General features: G+C 46.0%; 1 protein-coding gene across 1 annotated transcript in view; it reads right to left on the bottom strand.

Annotated features, from left to right (window-relative positions):
- DNER (delta/notch like EGF repeat containing) overlaps positions 1-23,947 on the bottom strand; it is a 175,996-nt gene that overhangs the window by 36,424 nt on the left and 115,625 nt on the right. The gene's annotated exons all lie outside the window — the stretch shown is intronic.

The raw sequence follows: 23,947 nt of genomic DNA, 5'->3' as shown, positions 1-23,947 counted from the left end.
GAGCGGAGCACTTTTCCCGTACTTGCCATGTCAAGCCGTTTCTAAACTGCTTTCCAAATTGAGGTGGCCATAACGACTCCTTTGAGGAGACCTTGACCTACCTAAGGCAGATAGACCATGGTTTGCGATGCTTCCAGCTCACCTTTTTGTAGTTTTGTGGAAATATTTCCTATGAGTCTTCGTCATATGATTTTCAACATCTAGATCCGAGTTTCTCGACTAACAGCAGCTGTGTCCCCCAGAGGACATCCGGCAGTGTTTGGAGATATTTTTGATTGTCATAACTAGAGTGGAGGGGAAGGAGCTGCTACTGCTACCTCGCAGACGGATGCTGCTAACCACCTACGATGCACGAGACCGATGCACGAGACCGCTCCCTCAACACGCATCCAGCACCAGCCGAGGAACCCTGCCCTAGACCCGCCCTAGACTAAAGCGGCAAACCGTGGCCCGCGGGCTGAATTGGGCGTATAAATTTTTACTGGGACGCAGCCAAGCCCACCCGTGGCTGCATTCACATAACAACAGCAGAGAGAGTCGTTACCACGGGAACCACATGGCTTGCAAAGCCCCAAATCTTTACTCTCTGGCCCCTTGCAGAACGAGTTGCCTGACTCCTAGATTCAACAGAAAATCTTCCTTTTTGCAAAAGGTTTGGATATGAACCGTTTATCTAATTCATGGTTTTCAAACATTTTCTCCCATTCCAGTAAAAGGCTGCCTAGTACTCTGCTGACTGCTTCCTTGGCCGCGCAGAAGCTTTCTAGTGTGACGGAGTCTCACTTGTCTATTTTTGCTTTTGTTGCCTGTGCTTCTGATTTCATGTCCAAGAAATCACTGCCAAGACCAATGTTATGAAGCTTTCCCCCTATGTTTTCTTACAGGAGCTTTACCGTTTCAGGTTTCTTATATTTAAGTTTTTAATCCATTTTGAGTTGATTTCTGTGACTGCTTTAAGATAATACGAATGGCGAACAGGAATACAAACTGATGCTCGGCATCGCTAACCATCTGGGAAAGGCGCATCGAAACCACAATGAGATGTTTCCTCACACATGTTAGAACAGCCATTATAAATAAGTGTGGATATATACAAACATATATACAAACATATGTATATATATATTTAAAAAGTGTTGGGGAGGATGTGGAGAAACTGGAACCCTTGTACACTGTCGGTGAGAATGTAAAAATGGTGCAGCTGCTATGGAAAACAGTATGGAGGGTCCTCAAAAAATTACAAATAGAAATACCATATAATCTACAATCCCACGTCCGGGTATCTTTCCCGAAACCAGGATCTCGAAGACATACCTGCGCTCCCATGTCTACTGCAGCGCTATTCACAACAGCCAAGAGGAGGAAACAACATAAATGTCCATCAACAGGTAAATGAATTAAAAAATGTAGTATACACACTCAATGGAATACCACTCCATCTTAAAGAAGAAGGAACCCTTGTCATACGCTATAACGTGGGTGAACCTCAAGGCCGCACCGCAAGTGAAATCAGCCAGTCACAGCACAAATGCTTCACGATTCTCTGATGTGAGGCATCTAAAGTAGTTGAACTCATAGCAGCAGAGTAAAAAGTGGTAGGAGCCAGGGCTGGGGGACGGACAAATGGGGAGCTGCCCTGAAGACCTGCAGTATGACAACGTGCATTCAGTCACAGCACTGTACGGTAAGCTTTAAAAAGTGTTAACGGGGCAGATTTCGTGTTATGTGATTTTTATCACAATTTTCTTATGTATATGTATATATATATATAAGCATTTATTTTATTTTCTGGCTTCTTCTCAGTGAGGAGAAACAGTCCCAAGCAGCATCTTTTCAGTATTTGCTCTCCCAGCAGATCTTTTAAAAATCAACCTGGAAGGATCGTATATAACCCTACAGGCATCTTTGGCCTCTGAATTGAAGTGTTATTTACATAGACAAAAAGAACAGGCAATCATGAAATCGTCCATAATCACTTTCATTTTTTTGGAAACAGTATCATTATCTTTTTCCACTAGCAACATGAAAAGCAAATGAGTTATTTTACAGAGATAATTACGCGGGTGATGTTTTTCTTCCTTGGGAGGAAAAAAGGTAAAGGTTTCATATTCTAAAACTGTTTCTTCAGAGATGCTAGCATTTAAATGTCTTTATGGAAATGTCAAGGCACCCTTTACACTTTTGTGACTTTGTGCCAAAGAACCGAAATCGGACCGTGTGAATAAAAAGGCCATCCTTCCAAAAGAGAAAGCTTCTGTGAAAATGAGGCTGCCACCCCCTGCTGGTAATTAATTTGGGGCAAACAAATTAGCTCAGGGCAATATGCCCAGGATCTCGAAAAATTAAGCTAGTGCAAAGAATTTTTTTAATACAATGAAAGATCAGAAGAGTGGGCTCAATGTGCCCCGCCCAGGGCACTGAACTTCATCACAGCCACTCTGACCCCCGCATGACCTGCTCTTGAATATTCAGCTCCAATCACCTCCTTAGAATGGACAGAATACAGCAACCAACTGGGCATGGAATAAGCAGGTGCAGTCGAGATGGGATCGAGGAGGCCTGGCTAACAGTGTCAGAGGTTCTGAGACAGAGCATGGCGGCCGGATGACAAGATCGGGAGGTCACTGGAGACCCTCGAACACATGACTCTCACTGGGGGCTGGGCCGCCCTTTAAAGCAGGGGTCCAGTACCGGTCCGTGGCCTATTAGGAACCGGGCCTCACAGAAGGAGGTGAGTGGCAGGCGAGCGAGCGAAGCTTCATCCGTATCTGCAGCCATTCCCGGAGCCGGCATCACCGCCTCAGCTCCGCCTCAGATCATCAGGCATTAGATTCTCATAGGAGCTCCGGTCCCTAGTGCCAAAAAGGATGGGGCCACTGCTTTGAAGCATGTTTTGGATATTTGGGGATGATTATGACAATGATCGAAGAGTTCTACTGGGATTTAGTTGGTGGGGGCCAGACATGCTAAACATCGCACAGTGACTAGGATCCCCCTGCACAGCAAAGAACGGCCCGGCCCCCTCCCCAATGTCGGGTGCTCCCACTGGACGTTCACGTGGGTAGAAACCCTGATGGTGGCTTTTCCGGCCTGGAACCTGACTGCTTTACATGTACAGCATGGTCTTTAAGATGTACTGAGTTTCCAGAGAATGAAACTACAGGTGAGTCAAGAAAAGACGGCACCGAGAGTTGTTCATCGCTTTGGAAAATCTCTTCCTAAGAGCTCCAGAGGAATCTAAGACACAAATAGAGCACACCCCTATCAGTAAACAAAACAAAAAATCACATCTTCAGATAATTCCCTGGCAATGCTATGCCAAGTCATGACCCCCACCAGTTACTCGTCACAGCGCTCAACTGATTGCCATCACAGCACTTACGACCGTCTGAAATCATATTGGTGACTTAGTTCCTTCCTTGATTATTATTTCTCTTTCTCCATTAGAATACAAGCTTGAAGGCGGAGGTCATAATTACAGTGTTCACAGCTGTACCCACAGGATCTGGTACAGAACAGACGCTCAAATAAAAGTGGTTTAATCAGTGCCCAAACTGTCATTGATTAAATCAACATACATTAAAGATTTGCCTGTGATGTTCCTGGAGCTCCCAGGTACCACCGGGGACAAAGCTACATGGCAGAGTCTTGCCCTGCAAGGAGCTGAGGGTCCAGTAGCGAGCGGGTCAGTGGCATCTGCTTGGTATCAGGCCCTTCGTGTGTGTCAACTTATTTAATCCTCATGACAACCCAAAATGATGTACCTGACTAGTTCCGATTTATATACGAGGAATTAAGATTCGGAGAGGAAAAGAAACTTGCCCGAAGCCACACAGCCAATCCTGTGTGTTCTTCCTGCTTTCCCAGGTTGTCCCCAAAATGCGTTACCTCGTGTGTTTGTGTGCTAAGGCTGCCATAACAAAATAGTAGAAACTGGGGGGTTTATGCTACAGAAATCTATTTCCTCACAGCTCTGGAGCTGGAAGTCTGAGATTGCGGCGTCGGCAGGTTCGGTCCCTCCCGAGGCCTCTCTCCTGAGTTTGCCGATGGCCACTCTGTCGCTGCGTCCTCACGTGGCCTTCCCTGTGGGCGTGCCTCCCTGGTGTGTCATATGGTTATGCAACACCGGTCATACTGGGTTAGAACCCCATCCGTATCATCTCATTAAATCTTTTTTTTTAATTTTTAGATATATTTTCAATTACAGTTGACATGTGTTATATTAATTTCAGGTGTACAACACAGTGATTAGACATTTATATAAGTGATGAAACGATCATCTCAATAGATCCAGGACCCATCTGACACCATACCTAGTTATTACAATACTGCTGACTGTATTCCCCATGCCGTACTCGACAGCCCCGTGACGATTTTGTAACTGCCAATTTGTACCTCTTAATCCCCTCCCCGCTCACCCATCCCTCCACCTCCCAGTCTGACAACCATCAAAATGCTCTCTGAATCCATGAGCTCTTTGTTGCTGTTTGTTTGTCCTGTTCTCTAGATTCCACAAATGACATTTGTCTCTCTCTGACTTACTCCACTCAGCACAACACCCTCTAGCTCCATCCCTGTTGCTGCAGATGGCAAGATTTCCTTCTTTTTCATGGCTAAGTAATATACCATTGTATATACATACCACCTCTACTGTATCCACGCATCAATCGATGGACACCCAGGCGGCCTCCATGTCTTAGCTACTGTAAATAATGCTGAAATCAATATATGGATTCACATGTCCCTTCAAAGTCGTGTTTTCGGTTTCTTCACATAAATACCCAGAAGTGGGATCACTGGGTGCTTCTTTGTCTCTTGGTATAGCCTTTATTTTAGAGTCTGTTTTGTCTTATATAAATATTGAGTCTTAATTACCTCTGTAAAGGCCCCATCTCCAAATACGGTCACATTGGGGGTTAGTGTTTCAACATACGAATTTGGGGGACACACAATTCAGTAAATAACACCCAGAATCAGGATTTCTCAACGGCAACGCTGCCGACCTTTCGGTCTGGATCATTCCTCACAGCTAGGAGCCGTCCCGTGCGTCGAAGGATGGTGCAGCATCCCTGGACTCTGTCTATGAGACTCTAGAAGCACCATCACGCCCCAGCTGTGACAGCTGACAATATGTCCAGACGTTGCCATATGTCCCCTAAGGGACAAAAATCTCCCTTTGGAGAACCACCTTCATAGATCTTTTTGGTAACAAGAAAACTACTTGAGATTTGAGGATGTCTGAAATGGCTGTTATGAAGAGTGACAGTGAATTCACTGAGGAAAAGGACTTCGGGGCAGAACCCTGGCAGTGGGTTCGACGTGGTACCAGCCCGGGGGTGACTGCCTTCAGCAGCGCTGTCCCACAGAGGTTTCTGTGGGGCTCGGAGGAGAGAGCAGAGACCCGCCCCACGCCCCCGCTGCCGGTGCTCGTGAGCTACAGAGAACCCTGCTGAATGTCCTGCCGTTAGGCTGGGACGCCTCTGTGTCCTCTGCGAAGTCCGAGGTCCAAGACGAGTGACTGAACCAGCGAAGGCACGGTGGGCCAGGACTCCACCCCACAGGCCCGAACTATTCCAGCTCACGACAGCTGCCTCTAGGTTTGAGAGGCACTTGATCCCTCTGCTCCACGTTCTCTCTCAACCCCGTCCCAAGGCGACATCATTTAAATATTCGCATCGTCATAAGACAGGCCGTGGCCCCACACTGCATATACCCTGGAGCCCTTCCTTCTCCTCACCCACCATGTCCCACACTGAAAACTCCCAGACAGCGGGACTCTGGCTGAAGCCAGATGGCGCCCACCCTGTGGGTAAGGAAGGAACCGCGGCCACGTGGCCATGTGCATGGCCCCTGGGCAGCTCCCCGCTGCCTCAGAGAGAGCAAGCGAACCGGACCTTCGAAAAACAACAGTGACGTGTGCACCGTGGGGAGAGGTGCAGGCCGAAGTCAAGGCAAGAGCGCACGTGACATGTTTGGGGGGCTTTGTTTGGTTTTTCGTTTGACTTTACGTTCAGACTGAAGAGAGTGGGGAAGACGTGGAGAGGGTCCTTTAAGGGTTTGTCGCAGCTCAGAGGATGTCTTCCCCTCGTTTCAGGTTGAATGCATAAAAACCCAAGACTCCCTGGCTGACGTCTAGGCCAGTTCCCAGGAGACCAAGCCTTCCAAACCCCTCGCGTAGGGTAGTTAAAGATGCAGACCAAGGGAAAACGTTCTCATCACACATCATGATGACTGTCCGTGAGCTTTCGGACTCTGCCTAAACTCGCTGATATCTGCAGACCCTTCACCTCGGGCAGTGCACGCACTCACTTTACTGAACAGAGAGTTTTGCTGCGAGGGAAACTGTGTGTGTGTGTGTGTGTGTATGTGTGTGTGTGCGCGCGCGTGTGTGTGTGTCTGTACATCCACCTCATTCTCCCTCTTTGCTGGTATGTTCGCAGCGCGAATCTTTTTAAGAAACAGGAAAAAATGTAACGAGGACCCCCGATCGCATTATTCTACTGACAGACCTGCTGTGTTGAGATCTTATAGACTTCCGTGGAGTAATTATGCCCTCCTGTTACACACACACACACACACACACACACGCACATGCACGAAGAGAACCCATCTGTGAACGTGGAGGGGGTTGTATGAGTGAAAATGCAGAGCATTAATTTGTCTGTGGAGGACAGCGACAGCTGAAATTGCCTCTTTCACTCCTAATTCCTCATCCTTTCAGTGTGAGGGGCACCTTGGCCAGAGAGGAAGTAGATGTGAAGTGACCCAAATCAATCAACGCTTCCGCTGTTGTCCTAAGGAGCATCAAAGCGGAAGGGGCGCAGGGCGAAGCTCAGTTACAGTTGCAGGTTCTCCGATCTCCCTGGAGCTCACGCGGTGCTGAGCCATCTACGAACTTCCCCTTCCTTCCTGGGCCCCCAAAGGGTCGATGATGAAGAAGAGTCCTATCCCGATGGACGGTTCGGGCAGGGAGTCTACAGGCTCCATCGCCACAAACACCTGATGCCTTTAATACCCGCTGAGGAGGCGGGCTGTTCTTTGGGCCTCCAGTTTGCCTTCTTGATCAACACGTTCTTTAATTCAAAAAGTAGTTATGAAACGCCTACGATGTGCCAGGCACTGTGCTAACCACTAGGGTTCTGAGGCTGTGTGAAAACAGACGGAAGGCGTCTACTAAGGCCATTGAAAAAAAAAAAGGAAGACCCCGAATGATCATCTAAATAATTATAAAATCACGACTGGGTGAGTGTGAGCAGTGAGGGGTCTGAGGTGTCAGGAGGGAAGAGAAGCAGGAGAGCTGACCTTGGCCAAGGTCCGGGAAGGCCGCCCCGAGGAAGGGGCAGTGAGCCGAGAGGTGAGCAGTGAGTAGGTATCAATGAGGTGGGAAGGGAGATAAGAAAATTCAAGGCGGGTAAACAGCTCATGCAGAAGCCCCACGGTGTGGGGGGCGGGGGGAGCATGGCTCGTGGCCCCTTCTGGAGATGGGTTGGGGCCCACTGAAGAGCAAAGGCGGAGGAGAAACAAGAGGCCGAGAGATGCCAGACCAGGCGACACCTTTTGTGAAGCGGGGGAGGAGTGCGTAACAAAATCAGATTTGCGTTTTGGAAAAAATCGCTCCAGCCACCTTTTGGAGAATGAGAGAAGCAATGTAGAGAAACCAGGTAAGACGGTTTCTCTACATTGTGACGGTCCCGGGGAAAACAGGCCCGGATGTGGGCGGTGGCACTGCCAGACAGAGAATTAGTGTCGAGTCATTTTAAAAGTAAGAGCAAGAAATGACGATGAATGTGAAGGACGAGAAAGAGGCAGAGGCTGGAACTGAGCTCTAGGTTCCTGGCAAGTCTTATCCAGAGATGCTGCAGTTCCTTTCAGAACAAATGGACCGATCGACGTGTATCGAGTCCCCTTCTGTAAGCCCATTTCTGTTCTAGACACTTTCAAATGCAACAGAATCTCATTCATATGACGGGACTGGGGATGGGGCATGAGACAGACAGGAGGATGGAACCGCTTTCTAGAAGCAGATCCTCATTCAACAGAGGAACTGACAATGTCTCCCAGGAAAACAGAAGCAACCTGAAGCAAAAAAAAGAAAACATCTGTTCATTTGAACAAATATTTGCTGAATTCTGGCCATGTTGCCAGGCATGAACTAGGTGCTGAGGGGGAACCTATCGTACTGTGATTTAAAAAGAAAGGTTATAGGTTAGAAGTCATGAAAAGTGGAAGGAGGGGGCTCTTTTGTTACAGACGTCGTAGCAAAGAAATACACTAGGTAATGATGCGTTTTGGGGGCGACCTGATACAGACGTCGTAGCAAAGAAATACACTAGGTAATGCGTTTTGGGGGCAACCTGGGAAAGTAAGAACGAACAGGATCAACTGCGTGGCCTCGGGCAAGTCTCTTTCCTTCTCTGACTCAATTCCTCGTGTATCAATTGGGACTCGTCAGGCCCATCACTCTTGAGGTTGTCATGAGGATTCAACGAGTTCACGCAGAGAGGGAAAGCGAACAGAAAGAGGAGGAGAAGAAAAGACAGAGGAAGGAGAAGACAGAGATCCAGAAGCATCGGGATGGAGACGGGGAAAAATGAGGCCCAGAGAATCACCCAAAAAGATAAGAAGAGCGAGGAAGAGACACTGGTCCAGAAAGTGATGGAATTACGAGCAGAAAGCGGGTCCCTGCCACTTTGCCACCGGGTGTATCAGCCTTGGACATTGCTCCTGAAGTCACCGAGACACCGGGACATGGGGGAGGGGAGTCATTCGAGAGTTTGAGAGACAGTGGGAGACTGTAGGGTTCTTGTTTCTCCAGTTATTCTTTATTAAAATAAAATGTACTTGACACCATTTTCTTTACACTAAACTTTTTTTATAACCTCTCCAGTGTTGAGTGTTTATATGTGCAGATCTCTGGACCACCTGGTATCACTGGCTTATTGCCATCTTCCAGCGAGGTAACTCGTGGCAACAAAGGTCTCTCATATAAGGAGGGACTCTCGCCACCCACCCCGCAACAGGACACGTGCTTGGCCTCGCACATGAAGGAACACAAAGAAAGCATCTAGCACAGTGCCTGGTGCATAGCGAGTACCCAATAAAAGTGACATGTGGTCACCTGGTCTGCTGGCTGCAATGCAAACCTGATTCGAAAGGACAACACGGGTCCTATAATTCTGAAATAGGTGGCCACCTCGCCTGTGCAGTGAAGGCGCCGAGCATCACAACCTTAAAGGGTGCCCACTTACTGGAAAAACACAAACAGCACCAGCTCTGCCCTTCCACGGTGCCCGGGTGCTTAGCCCAGATTTCACCAGTCGGGAGCTCAAATACCTGGATTCTTTTCATGTGAAACAGAGTCTGTTTACGTTTGGCTCTTTAAAAACTGATCCTTTCCCCTTTCCTCGGCCTCATCTCCGGAGACTAACCTCTTTGCTGGATCTGGTTTCCTGCTTGGCAGTAACTCTGACTCACTGCTCGATCTTCAATGCCAAAGTCTGTTTTCTCTTTAACAGCTGTCCGTTCTCATTTCCTTAGCACACAGGTTGGTGAATAGAGAAGATGCTCAATCACAGTGGCTGAACTGAATTTGCCAGGAAAGTAGAATCGGAGGGCAAAATAAGTCTAGGACTCCCCTTCGCCCACAGCCAGAGCTCTTTTCTTTACGAACGTCTGATTTGGACGAATGTAAATAAAAACGCCTGAGAAAATATATTTCAAAATCGACAGCGGTTTTTCCTGGGTGGTGAAATTAAGGGATGATTTTTTTATAGTTTAAATATGCATATTCAAATCTTATAATTTTCCACGATGGAAATATGTGACTTGTGTAACTCAAAGGAGTAATATCATGGATGTTTTGTAAGCATTTTATGTGTATTACAACTGCAAGTCATGTTGTTGATGACCAGGGCAGGTGACGGCCATGCTCCATGTTTAACAGTTTCATGGGCAATAGGAGAATGGGGAATATTAGAAAAAGCTTGACTTCATCAAGGGCACAGTTTTAGGTGGAAGGGGAGGAGATGAGGGTGATTCTTACAGTGTATAGAGGGGAAAAATCTAGTTTTCTTAGGAGACTTTTTAAGACATGAGAAATAGCATTATAAGTTGCATTGCTAATAAAACTCTTTTTACAAGGAGAATTACATCTTTTAATATGTAGAAAAGAAAATCTTTGGAGGTATGAAAAATCCTGAAATATCTCTAGATTTATTGAGTGTATGTCATAACTCATATTTACAGGAAAAAATCTTAAACATATGGTAGGAAAGCAAACAACCACTACTCTGAGTTATGTCCTTACAAAGAGTATTCTCCTTCAAAAAACATTTAAGAACAAACGAACAAATATATTGTACATGACACAGCTGAATTGTGACTATGGTTCTGAAGGGCCTCAGAAGTCAAGAAAATCCAACCGTGAACTTGCTCAGACAGAAGCGCTTGCGTACGTCAAGGCGTTTTGACCTTAAACTTATCCATCATCTTGTGAATTTGTCTAACCACATCGAACTAAACATTTCTAGAAGTCCCCTCTTGACTTTGCCTTCAAAACTAGCGCACAAACTAGTCATATGAAAAACTCAATCTCTTCGTAATTTTTTATCTTCATCATTTAATGTCATTTAGTTTATGATGCTTTTGGCCACTAGAGGGTGGATTCTACCTATGATCTATACCAGCTAAAAGGGAGGAAAAAAAAAAATGTTGCTCAAGAGTTTAACAAAAGAAAAGCAATATAAAGATATGTTTTACATAAAGAAATAGATATGGCACAAAGGGATTCAGATGTTTAAAGAAGAAATATTGTTTCCTTTCAGAATAAAGCCTAACATTCATATACTACGGTTTACAAACGAGGTCACCTAGACATCCTCTAAACATATCATAGCTACGGTTAAAATTATCCATTACAAAGTGGCTATTTTTCTTACTGACTCTATAAAAATTACTTTTAAAAATGCAAATGCTTGCAACGCCATAACGAAAGCACCAAGATTCAAGGTTAGAATGGCAAGGAAATATTTTACAATGTGATTTTAAGAATATTGTGGGATATGTGTTGACTTATGAACAATATGCAAAATGTTTTAATGGAATAATCCCATAAACTCAATCGATCATCTAGCATGTTTATATATACACATACAACTGGCCTGGTTTATAGTCGAGGTGAGGAGAATAATGAGGAGATTTGGAAAAGAAAGTATAAGTTAAATCCCTCACATTCTAGACGTTTCTCAGTATGGAAGGTAGCAAGATGGACATAGGTCCCAGCACAGGCAGCGGATGGGAGTTGGAACAAAATCAAAGAGTGAGCTTCTATCACAGCACGTTGGAGAGAAAATAAAACCTGGTTGACTATTTTCATGTAAGTATCTATACTAACAAAGAGAAAATTTTAAATGTTAAAAAGTGCAAGAAATTTTGAGATGTTCGCCCTCAAAGGGGCTTGTGTCTGTCACCTCTCTATATCAGTGGTCCCCACAGTGCGGTCCCCAGACCAGCAGCATCAGCATCACCTGGGAACATGTTAGAAACGTCAGCTCTCGGGCCCCACCCACGACCCACTGCGCGAGAAACTCTGTGGGTGGGACCCAGAACTCTGAGATTTAGGAGGCCATCCACCTGATTCTACTGCACACTGAAGTCTGAGAATCACTGAGCTCTAGAATAGCAAAGCATGGAACATCTCCCCAAACCTCTGGTTTTCAAAAATGCAGGAAAGTGGTTGGAGTTACCTATGGTGAGCCCTAGATATGGCACAGGAATGTTTTTAATAGCCACAGTGTCCTGTCAGCATATCACTAAACCAGCCATAAAACATGCTGAACACGTACCAGTCACGGGGATGTGAGTGAACCGACTGTGAAACGTACAGACAGATGACCTACCATGCCGCGTCCTCTTTCTACCCTACTGCGTGACAAGGTCCGGAGATGGGGACAGAGGCTTCAAGGAATGCATCGTCAAGAACGAGGACGTGGCATGTGTTTAGGGATAATTCGTTTCTTAGAAATGATCCTATTAATAGGGGGAATTTGGGTAGCACAAATTCTAGTAAGTGTAAACGCTATACAAATGGATTTCCTCAAAATTGGCTCTGAGGAAAACATAGTAAATTCCCCGCGTATGGAATCAGCTCTGGTCGCCCTGACGTGTCCAGAGTGCACAAACCCTTTATTTGAACAATTATTAAGGGAAATTCCTTTTGACGCGCCTCTTAAAGATATTATGAATAAATTATAACAAGCTGAATTACTAGAACCAGTTTATACTCCTGTTCCCATGCAGTTAGTAGAAAAATTAGTAAAGGATAAGAAATTTACTCATAAGCCTGTGCCTACTATAGAAGGGCCTCCTTTTGTGGCCTAGTGGATAAATAGAAAACTCTGGTATCCACCTAGGGGGGCTAATAGTATGAAAAGATTACCTGATCTTCCTTTGCCTTATACAGAAGCTTATAATAAAGATAGTATACATGTAGTGAGTAAAGATAGAATTCATGTGCCTTATAGTAGTTTAAGTTTCATAGAAAGGCTGGCTAGGTCAGGATCTCCTTGGTGCTTAAAAAACAAAGGAACAGAAACTTAGCTTATGAAAGCAGCTTGGTAAAACTGATTTTTATAAATATTTTCCTCTTTACTGCACCAAGGAAACTTTTGAACAGCTATGAGAAAGGTTCAGCTTGAACTTTAGATATAGCATAAATCAAATAGCATTTAAAAGATTTCTTCAGGCAGAAAGAAGAACAATGTCTGCCCACAAGCCAATGCTTGCTGTTATGAATACATCTATCACCTTTACTTCAATCAAACTGTATCTTACGTAATAGATATAAGAATTAAACGTTTAGATTGTTCCATCAGGTAGTTCTGTTCTAATGATTGAGAGAAAAATGTACTAGTTAATCATGAACATTAATAATAATATACTCTATCAGATTTTCTGCTTCGCCTAACCACAGAAATTTAACTCCCTGCTACCTTAACAACAAAGTATAATCAAATGCCAAAATAAAAAGTATAAAAGTTGTACTCAAATCACAATAAAACGGAACAGTGTCACACCGCCTCTGAGCTGTGTAGTCGACTGTCTTCCGCGCCGACGCCTTGCCCACCTTCGGGGCCCCCTGGATCCTGTCGTGGCTGGACCGCGGCACTACCAGCCATGGCACATAGACGAAATGAAACTACACCCCTCCAGGAGTTTGCTTAGGGAAGAAAGCAATGCAAAGAAATCTCAAACTGACAGCACATGCCAAATTTGAAAAGCAAGGCCAAGAGGAAGAAAGGTGAGGCGAACATTTATAACCCTCGCTGTATGACTGGGAGTCACATCGACCTGCTCTGCACGAGGAGATATAAGTCTAAACGAAGATGAGTGAGCACAGCTGTATTCCCACATCTCTGATCCAGCTTCCTTGACCCACGGGAACAGCATGTTAGCTAAAGGGATACTGTCCAGGAACGGCCGGCGGAACTCGCAGTCACGGAGAGTAGAAGGTGGTTCCCTGAGGCGAGGTTTGCGGAAGATGAGAAGGTGCTGGTCAGAGCACGAACTTCCATGTGTAAGGTGTAAGTAAGTTCTGGGGATCCAATGCACAGGAGGGTGATCACAGCTAATAATACTGTACGGTACACTCAAAAATGGCGGAGAGTGTAGATCTTAAACGTCCTCGCCCCAGAAAAGAAGTGGTAATTACGGGAGTCTCGCTAACGCTTGGCGGCAATCATTTTGAAATACGTTAAGAGTATCTAATCAATGTGCTGTATGTCTTACCAATGCTACATGTCCGTTACATCTCAATAAAGCTGGAAATGGTTTTTTAATTTTTGAAAAATTTTTAAAAAACTGTAGACTATCTACACTAATAATTTTCACAAACCAATAATTGGAAAACACGATCTGACAAAGCTGTGCTGTTTCTAGTGATAAAAGACCACCTCATGGATGCATAGTTGGGTACCAAAATAATCGTGAGGTGGAAAACAAAACATTGTGATTGAGATTTTTCCAGAAAATGTTGGTGCATGGAATATGCAATGCAAACCTTCAATTCCTTTTCCAAGTATATTTACTTCCACTCTGGCATCACTGGGGACATTCAAAGGCACCATGCAAAAGTCTAACGTCCCTATTAGTCACTGCCATTTCTAAGTACATCCGACTGAATCCTAAAGGTCGTTCAACACCGAGGAGATTTCTCATAGTCATTCAGGAACATTTTTAGAAGCGCACGTGTCCCACTTGGCAACCTCCCCTGAGGGCTGTGAATTCAGAAGGCCCGAAGCTGACTCTTAGGCAGGACTTCAGCTAAAGCCAAGATTAACGACCAGTTGCACCTTGAGGCAACTGGAGTACAAAGAAAACTTCAAATGCAAATAAATTGGAGTCAGAATTCAATTATGTGAGTAAATTCTGAATTCTGTTCCTATTGCCTCTACTGAATGAATATTAAAGATGCCTGAAAATGAGCCATTTATTCATTTAAGAGGTCATAATGCAGTTTAATATCAAAACTGGGTGGGTTTTTTTTTTTTTTGGTGACTTGAGATCCTCGTAGACTATGCACATTAATAATCTAAAGTGGAAAATGAAACTTCCTTGACATAAAGCGGAGACGAGACCTAGTCTATACAGAGTTGCGAAGTAAAGAAATAAGTTGCCTCCTAGATATTACTTATCACCCAAGGGAGCAAGTACTGTGGGGTCGCAACTCTTCCACCTCAGGCAATCGATGCCTACACACTGTTTTATTTTTCCAGCTTTCTTTTTCCTCGACTGTGTGTGTGTAAGTTTAAAATTGTGGTACATCGTAAAAAAAAATAAAAAAGGCCACAAACGGAGTCTATGGGCTTGGCCCTGGGACTTGCCTATGCCAATGAGACGTTCGAGGACGTTAACAGAAGAATCTAAAAAGTGTTTGTGCGTGGGGCCTTGGCCTCTCTTGCTGGTTTTGGAAACTAGCTTCCATGTGGAAGTGTCGACCAGTCTGCTGGATGGTGAGAGATGTGTGGCCCTGTTGCCCCCATCACTCCAGCCACTGCCAGCCATGAGAATGAGGTCATCCGGGCCTGGCTAGTACCCAGCTGACTTGTCAGATGACCACAGAAGCGTGAGTACACCCAACACCACATGGAGCAGAGAAGAGACAGCCCAGCTGTGCCCTGCCCAAATGATCGACCACAGAATTATAAGCAGTAAATGGCTCTAGTAAGCCACTAAGTTTTGGAATGGTTTGTTACACGGCAGTAACCAACTGACACGAAGGTTTAATGACTAGAGACAATGCCTACTTTAAAGGACTAAAACCACAAACATAAACTTTGTTTGTGTTATTGGGGGGTGCGGTGAATAAAGGAGAGTCATCCCAGAGTCATACCGCCAGGCATCACGTATTCCTTAGTCCAGACTTACTTTCAGTTGGCCTTATCCAACCTAAAAGAAACCCTTTTACTAATGACTTGGGAGGTTTCACTCTAATCTATACCATCCGAAACCATGTGGTAGAGGAAAAAATGAAACATGATCCCGGTAATTACCAACGTCGCCGTTAAGACTGCCGTCTAAACAGCAAGGATCTCTCTAGGCGAGCCCTGAAAAGCCAAATGGGACTTTAAATGGAGCAGTGTGACACTGCTTAAGGAAGCACTTGGCGACACGGGAAAGGAACATGCTGTTCTGCAAAATCAGTAAGTGCTATGAGGTGACAACGTCCTGGAATAAAAAAAGAGGTCACGTATCAACCTGCTCCGGGCAAACCTAAGAGCCCCGACTCTTCGTTAAAACTGAAGGAATTTTGTAAAAGCACTCAGCAGACGCGGCAATTTTCACCACGTGCTTTCAAATTGGAAATGAATGGCTGCGATTTTAAAAAGGGGAAAAAATGCAAGGCATCGTCCCCCAGGCTTTTATACAAATCCAAACCAATGAAGAATGCAAAGCACATCGAAGGCTAGAAGGGCAGAAAAAGCAGACCGTGCAGGCAAATCTCCTTATGGGTTATCTAACTGGGGTGCGGGATGCAGGTTGCCATGAGTCGCATAGTATCTCAGGCATCGCCTATAATAGCACATTGTCCTAGGGGTTCATCCCTGGGGTTCTGAGGCCCGGCAGAGGCTCCGTCATGGACCCTGGTGGCAGATCACTGTCACGGAGCGGTTTCGTGGGAAGCGGTGGTACTGAACAGGCAGGACATCAGAGCTATCTGGAAGCAGAGAACTAAAAACACAAAAGTCACGTATGAAGAGGGAAGACTGTTTCAGGGATAAAACGGTCAGGTGGAAAACAGCATCAGAGGCGTCCGTAATCAACTCAGGAGGCTTTCAGGGATTCGGGCGGTAGGGAAAAAGGTCAAACTGCTATGAGGCATTGACAACCCCAGAAGTGTGAAGCACCCATCAGAAGAGACTGCCAGAGGCGAAGGGTGACACATCTGTCATGTGGCTATGTCAGCACTTCTCAGCTGAGTCATAGGAAAAGCGGTTTCTTTAATTAGGTGCATCCAACAGCCACCAGGTCAGATGAAGTCATCGGTTTTACTCACGGGTCCCTCTCGGCATCAGTTTGGAAGCAGAAGTATCTGCATCGAAACAAAAGCGGAAGAGGCCCAGCCACCTCCTAGCAGTTCAATTTCCTTGGGAGTCAGAGTTGTGCTTGTCTGGGCTGGGGAATTAGAAACGACGGGTCAAGAGCCACTCACTGGACCACAGCCAAGCCTACTTTGCAAACCTGGCCTTGAGGTGTCCCCTTAGAGACCCATCTCAGGAGCTGGGCTGACATAAAGGGAGTCTAGAAGCTTCCTCTTGTGATTGGATCGAACATAAGTGAGCATCTGGGTTCACACATAACTTGGGGAGGCCACAACTAGGCTCCTAAGTCTAGCCTATCTGTCGAGAGCTAGGCAAATCCGGGTTAAATTTAGGGTTCTATCTACTCCTAGTGTTTGGACTTCCAACGCCTCTGTTTCCTCGTCCTGAAATAAAAGAACAGAAATACTATAAACTGGGGTTTGAGTAAGAGAAAACGCTTGTCAGACGTTTGACACAGACTCGATGTAGACAGTCCTCAAAGACGGAAGCCGCTGCGGGCGAAGCCAGCGCGGATAACGAGCATGACCTGGGTCGGCAAAGCGAGTCAGTATCTGGATGATTCTCGACTTAGTGAGTTCATCTGAGGTGGCTGTTAAGACGACCACCACTTAGAAAATCTGGTGAAATGTTTCATTTTTCAGTCAGTCTTTTACCACTGGTGAGTTAGGGGCATGGTGTGATCCCATTTCCTGTCGACTCTGAGGTAACTGAAGCTCCAGACCCCAAACCGGCTTCATCCTTCACTTGCTCTATCGTCACGGGCAAAAAATGGCAACAAGCGCGGGTCCCACTTCCTAAGAACTGTGAAGATTTGAGAGTCCTTCCAGGTAAAGGACTCTGCCTGGCACCTGGCTTGTGAATATCACTGCCATCATCGAGGCCAAGGCAGCAAGCAAGCATTTAATCCCTTAAGAAGCTGGACCTGGACCCATTATTCAAGAGGACCCACTACGGCCACAAAAACTGATCCCACCTTTAGTTCAACTCCAAACTCGAACCTCCTAAGGAAAGAATCAGAGCACAGATTTGACAATGTCTCGGTGGTGTTCCCCAGGACAAGGGACAGCGGACATTTTCACTCCTGCTCCCCCATCTTATAGATTTCAAAGTGCACGATCATAGACATCATCTCGTTTGAGCGTCAGTCCGCGCATCCTCATTTTAAAGACAAGGGAACTAAAGCTAACAGAGGCCAATGGCACAGCTGTCCAGTGACAAAGCTGGGACTTAAATGTGGCTCTTCTTAACTCTAAGCCCAGGCCCCTTTCCATCCCACCTGGTAAGAGACAAGGCATGCCAGATTTCAATTCTCAACTCCAGATTCCCAGACATGCTCAGCAACCCCAAAAATGTTAGTGATAGCATCGTAATAATTTCCAACCACAAAACAAAATAAGGATCAACAGCTTAGTTACCAAATGGTTTTCAATGAGTTCCCCCCTGACCCCCATGGCCGTGAACTTCACGAGAATTTCCTGAAATTCGGTGATGGCAGTGCTTCAGATGGAGCCGTCCTCAGAAACGCTCTGGTTAGTGACGGAAGCTGTTGACAGCTGCCATGTCTGACTTCCTCACCGACAACGCTAACTCCTGCTGCCAGCAGGTAAATCTCACACCTTTCCAACACTGGTCCAGCCGAGAACGAGTTCCGAACAATTTGAATTTCAAGGGAAAGACAGGAGCGGTGGGAGCAGAAGGCGCAGAAACCCCTTATAATTACAGGCCAGCTCATTAACACTTTCATACATATGGATTAGCCGTTTAAAGCGAGGTTAAAAAGGCAGCCTTGTGAACAGATTTTTAATGTCAGGAACCTCATAAAAATTCCACCTGCTGCACCGGCGAGTGCCCTTCACTCATTACCGACGTCCTTCCTCCCGTCGCATTAATCCCTCGGGTCACCAACTTAAACAAGGTGAATATCATACGTGTCCCCAAAATTAGATTCGAAACGAAACGGAGACGAAAGATGGTCGTGGAGGTGGCCGTGAACACCGTGAGGACAGGTCCTCCGGCGTCCAGCGGTCGGGGCGGTCTGCCTCAGCTCCCCCGGCTGGCCCGCGCTGCCACTCCTCACAGCCCGGCCACTGTCCCCTGCTCCTCCCCACCTCCCCACCCCTGACGTCCACGGTGCCGGCCTCTCCCAGGGACCGTCCCAACTCAGGGACTCCTCCTCCAGCCTCTGCTGCTGCTGCTTCCAGCTCCCGGTTCAGTGCAAGAACTCGCCAAGTCTCCCCTATTTTCCTGCTCTCACCCCATCTCGGTTAAGTTCCCCAGCACCCACATACCAGGAGCTCCATACGCATTTCCCTGGCTCTGGCCTCTTTACTCAGCTCTCGTCTCAAGTAACGACTATCGAACGGCATCTCCTCTCGGTCGGCCTGCTGCGCCCAAAAGCCTAAAAGGCGCCTTTCGGACACTTCCTTGTCTCTCAGAGGTACCCAAGGTAAAGCCTGAGTGCCACCTTTGACCTCATTCTCACCTTTGTTTCCCGCCTTCAGCTGACAACCAAACTCTGAAGATTCCACTCCTCAAATAGATTTTAGGTCCAGCCTCTTAATCCCACTTACTGCAAGTTCAAACCCTCACTCGGGCCGCTGGCCTGAGCTCCCTAATTCCTTGACTATGACATCTAATTCTGTCAGAATAATCTTTCCAAAACACAGACCAGTCCACTTACATCGCTAATGCAAAACGTTTCCTAGTCTTCATTTTCCAAACTCCTTATTGTCCAGATTCTCCCCATCCTGCCCCAGCGAGCGTTTTCGGCCTCACTACCTAGTATTGAATCCAGTGCATCGTCTCCTGCAGCCACCTGGACCTCCTGTTCTCCCAAATCCCCTCCAACCAAACCCCCACCAAGGCTTTCGTTCCATGATGCCCTCGCCTCACACGTAAATCCAAACACTATTTCGGCGTCTAACTTGTTGGAAATTCCTATTGAACTACTATCATCATGAAAAGTCAATCAATTGCAACCCTCAATATTTTGAGCATTTTAATCAACTAAGGACTGTCAATGTTCTCCAACCAAAGGCCACCAGCGTCACACCTGCCATAGGACAAGTTGGGTTTATTACTCGTTGCAGTGAGGGAGAACTCACACCGCGGTGAATCGTGGGGTGTCTCATTAAGAGGATGTTAGAGGGGACTTATCGGGTGTGAACTCTGGTTGGGTGATTTGGGGGCGATTTGGGGAGGATTCACTCTAGAACGAATGTCAGAAAGCAGGAACAATTCCATGCTTGAGAATCTCAATAAATCTTATCTATAGGGAGGGCAGGCCAGAGCAAGGCGATAGCTGTCTTTGATAAAGATGAACCTGACCCTCAATTTATTAGCAAGAGAAGGGAATGTGTCATTATTTTGTGGGTCACATGGTGACCTTGCTTCTATCTGTACTTAGACAAAATTATGAAATGGTCTTGTTTGTCTTACTTTATCATGGCCTACAAATGACCATGTCTGGTGTCAGTGTTTTATGAGATTGTTTACGTCCAAGGGCAGGCACCATGGCCCAGCCAGCTCCTAACAACTCTGCGGCCCACCTGTAAGTGTCCGACAGGCTCCCAGTGTCGGGGGCTTCTCTCCTCTCTCTCAGTTCTTAGCCTCATCATGACCTCGGTGTAAAGATCTAAACATTTTCTTAGGTATAGTACAGATCATAGAGAGTTGCTACAGCTGCAGCAAGGTAGACAGGATTCTATCCGGGATCACGATGGTGAGGTCAGAGGTCATATCTTGGGATATAGCAAAGGAAGAGCATGCTAACGGGATGTGGGAAAAGGAGACAGTATATTTCATGCAAGCTACTGTGCTCAAAGATAAGGTGATGCGCATATCAGAACCCTCCGCGTGCATGTTAAACGCCAGAATTCTCTTCATCCTAGTAAATATGATAAAGCTTTCTGGTTACTAAAAGATGAAAGTTGTCTGCTGTACTTATCCAAGAATCTAAATGCAATTAGGCGTTCATTAGCGAGCTAAATGTCTTCATATCTTTGCAGGTGCACTTTTTTCTTTATAGCTGTTGAATTGCTTTTAAAATCCTGACCATTAAGTCTTCTCTTAGATTCGGTTTCCAGCAGATACTATCAGAGCGCTGATACCGTCGAGTCTGAGTTTCACAGAAGGAAGAGATACCAGCTGTGTCTTTTAGGCCACGCGGACCAGAAATGCAGCCCACAGATAGGGCATATGTAAAAGAAAGGAAGGAAAGAAATAAAAAAAAGAACAGTATCCAAAATTCTTATAAAATTTCCTTTTAAAAATATTTCATTTGGAAGAAGTCTAAACTTTTCTTTCATAGTCTGGATGATCTAACTGCGTTACCAGCCCAATGGTGGAGAAGACTCGGCACACATGCATGGTTGGCAACTTGGCCCCCGTCTAGTCCGTGACAACTGATGAGCATCTAAGGTGACTCGTGATAATAAAACACTGGTATTTGTATTTTCACATAAAAATTTCCTAATGCCTTATACTTTACACTCCTTTAATATAATAGTAACTTCGGGTACATTCCAGAACGGCGAGTTAATTCCCTTCAACCAACAAGATTTGAGTAATCACTCAAGCATATTAGGCAGAGGCCAAGGTCAGTGAACTACGGGAAACCACCTCCCTTCTTACCAGGGACTTATTCTGAGATCGGTCGCCATCCAGATGGCATCTACAGATGCCACCATCGTATCAAGAACACATGAAACCCCTTGCTCTCACCTACGAGGGAATGGCATGATGTCCCCAGCCACTCCGCACACTGTGGCACTGCTGCCCACGATTTTTGTGGGGCTCCAAGTTCTCGCCCTCTCCAGTCTGCGGGAGGTTTCAATTTGCAGTTTTTTTTAGAGTACGTGTGGCCTGTTGTTTAACACCGCCACGGAAAGAACATTTCAGCACTTACTCAGAGCTGATGTTTTATTATTTGATATTAAAATCCCATTAGAAATCTCTAACCTGATAAGCTAAAAATGCGGTTTGAAAATAAAGCACCTGGCGAATCTGATTTGCACTCATCCCAATGGCATTTTGTCAGCCGGGACCTAATTATCAACCTGACATGATTTCAATCTGCTGCCATTTTATAAAGTGGGATTCGTTCGCTCTCTGTGAAGACGATCATGCTTGCTGTTCTTCAGCGAGACACCCAATTTCACCTATTCTCATGAGATTCTTCTATTATGCAAACTAGTGGTAAAGCAATTACATGCTCCAAAAGATTAAGACTAGAAATTTCGCATTCAGCGAATTGTCATTTTCACCTCTTAAAATGCAAATTCTTGCCAGATGTTAAGATGCCTTTTCTATTTCGCACAATGTCACCTAATGATCTGAGGCAGCAACCCCTCTGAAGGCAGTTTCGTCTCCCAAATTCAAGGGGAAGGAGAGAGATGCAACACAGCTCCAAGACCCTACTCTGAGGGCCTGCCTAATAAACGAAGATGGCATAGACTGGAATATTTGTTTCTTCGGGCTTTTCAAGGCCACTGAGAGGCTGAACATTGGCTGTTCCCAAGCCAAATGTTTCAGATGGATGCGAAAGAAGTTTGAGCAGAAAACAGGAGAGAACAACGTGAAACTTACATGGGAGCGAGTTCACCCCTCTGCGGCTTGAGGTAAAATCTGCATGGATGGAAAGGAAGGGGAATCGCTTAGGACCCCAGGCCGGGAAATGTGCTACCCGCCTCACACGTGACAGAGGGACAGGCCAACAATTCGTCTCGGATCTAGTCTGCGGTTCCAACTGCAGGTGAACGGACAAGCATCTAAGCCATTATCTATGAAAATAGAAACCGAGGCCCGGAAGTGTCCTGTAGATCGCCTGTCGTGACAGTCAACGAGTGGGGATCTCACAGATGAGACCCTTGTGCCACCCCTGGCTACTCGTCCCAGCACAGAGAGAGAGAAACCTAAGAATACTTCCTACTTAGAACTATGTCGGCCTCCTCACGCATGTTGAAAACCTCTCTTTGATATTAAGTAACACCTTAATGATGTTAAAGCGAATGAAGCAACATTTATCTTTAAATAACTATATTCCATTTAAAAAATAAACCAACTAAATATAAGGGGAAACATGCTATGACTAAGAAAGAAGTCCGAGCAGAAGGAGAGAACAAAGCCAGCTGCCTTCCGGTCTTGAATTATTCGCTGCTTCTCCCAATGGGGCTGCAGCAAAGGAAACAGAACCGGCGGGAGGCAGGTGATGAAGCTTCCGACTCCCCGATTTTGCTTCAGGTCGCTGCCGAGGGGAGGGAGCCATGTGCTATGACACCCAGAGGGGAGCACTGGCAGCAGCGTGCCCTGGGTCATGACATAAGACTTGGTTCTCCCAGAACGACTGCAGCTTGTTTAGTTTGCGAACTCAGGGGTCTTAGCGCCCCAGGTTCCCCGCGGCAGCGGGGCAGCAGGGCATGGCCTCCCTCCTCGGCGCGCCCACCTCCACGGCGCATGCGCTGCAGGGCACGGCGCCGCCGGTCCCATCGCCACCGTGGGTCTTACAGGGAAGGATGGGTGAACTCCAGAAGTGTCTCCTGATGTCATGTGCAGACATGGAGGACCGTCACCTCAAGTTTATTTAAAAAACCAAAAATGTTGCCGTGACAGGTAACGTCATGTGTTAACTTGGTCAAGCCACAGTACCCAAATATTTGGTCAAACGCTAGTCTGGACGTTGCTGTGAAGGTATTTTTTCAGATGACATTAACGTTTTAATCAGCGGACTTTGGGTAAAGTGATTATGCTCCAAAAGGTGGGTGGGCCTCATTTAATCAGTGGAAAGCCTTAAGAGAAAAGACTGAGGTTTCCCAAAGAAGGAGGAATTCAGGCGCAAAACCATAACATAGAAACCCTTTCTGAGTGTCTGGCCTGCCAGCTTGCACTACAGATCTTAAACTTGCCAGTTCTCTGCATGAGCTAATTCTTCCATATGTATTCAATCCTATGATTGCTTAGAAAACCAGAGAGTCGAAATTCTAGATGAAAAAGGCTTTTTAAGGCCCTTCAATGCTTAGTTGCATTTCCCACTAATTCCTTATTTGGCTCGTGAGTATCAGATGTGCCCCTTGAACGTTCTGGGGCAATGGAACCAGGGCACTTGGGTTGGAACCTGGGTTCAGCCCTCTCCTGGGGGGGGGGGGGTGGCCACAGGCACATGACTGGATCGAGTACAAGGTATTTCATACCTCAGTGTAAATGTGGCTCAGCAACATCTACCTTGAGGGGAGGGCACCAAAAGCACCAGACATGTGAAGCACTGAGCTTAAAACCTAGAAGGATTAATGCCCGCCAAATGGCGGCTTGGAGCTATTATCGTTATACAAAAATGACTAATAAAACTTCCATTA

This window comes from Pteropus alecto, unplaced genomic scaffold, assembly GCF_000325575.1.
Source record: "Pteropus alecto unplaced genomic scaffold, ASM32557v1 scaffold110, whole genome shotgun sequence".
NCBI lineage: Eukaryota > Metazoa > Chordata > Mammalia > Chiroptera > Pteropodidae > Pteropus > Pteropus alecto.
Note: the sequence above shows the minus strand (reverse complement) of the source record. Positions and strands in the feature narration are given on the sequence as shown.